General features: G+C 58.3%; 1 protein-coding gene across 1 annotated transcript in view; it reads right to left on the reverse strand.

Moving 5' to 3' along the window:
• The window catches only part of LOC119589162, a gene marked incomplete in the record, with an annotated part of 255,201 nt that overhangs the window by 24,041 nt on the left and 230,494 nt on the right, over window positions 1-666 (reverse strand).

The following is a 666-nucleotide window of genomic DNA, read 5'->3' on the forward strand; positions in this document are numbered from 1 at the left end:
CCAGCAAGCACCAAATAGGGATCAGTGTGTGTGTTCCGTGAGCTCGCCCCCCCCCCTTACCGCTAGACCCTATCAACCCCCTTCCTGGTCTCTACCCCCCCTCCCTCCCCTCGCCATGATACAGCGGCGCCTGCTGGCTCTGGCACTGCCTGTCCTCGGCCTGTGGCACAGCATCATCCTTCCTTCGCCCCTCGCTCTATTCTAAGTCAGGTTCAAAGGCCATTTAAGGAATTTTCCCGCATTTATCACAGGAGGAAATGTGCGTGAGCGCGTGCGCCGCCAGTAATGCAACATCTAATCAAAAAGTGTCTTGACAGTGCCAGCACAACATCCTGCCGCACAAGGGCACCTCACAGTGCCACTCTCCCCTCCCCCCCCTTTCCCTTCAGTGCCACTTTGAAGCCTTCCTCCTACCCGTCCACTTCCTCATTCCTCGCCGTTACTCCATCTCTCGCGCGCCCGCTTCCACCTCCATTCATCCACTCCCAACTTGTGCAACCGCCGCCTTCCAGTGCCACCTACCGCGTGCCTCTCAGCAGTGCCATTCACGGGTCCTCCTTTCCTCACCGTCCCATAGTGCCATTATAAACCTCCCCCCCCCCCCTTCTTCCTCTCTCCCCCGCCCAGACACTATTCCTGACACCTGCTAGCCATAAGAACTAGCAC

The sequence above is a fragment of the Penaeus monodon genome, chromosome 25 (genome assembly GCF_015228065.2).
Source record: "Penaeus monodon isolate SGIC_2016 chromosome 25, NSTDA_Pmon_1, whole genome shotgun sequence".
Lineage (NCBI taxonomy): Eukaryota > Metazoa > Arthropoda > Malacostraca > Decapoda > Penaeidae > Penaeus > Penaeus monodon.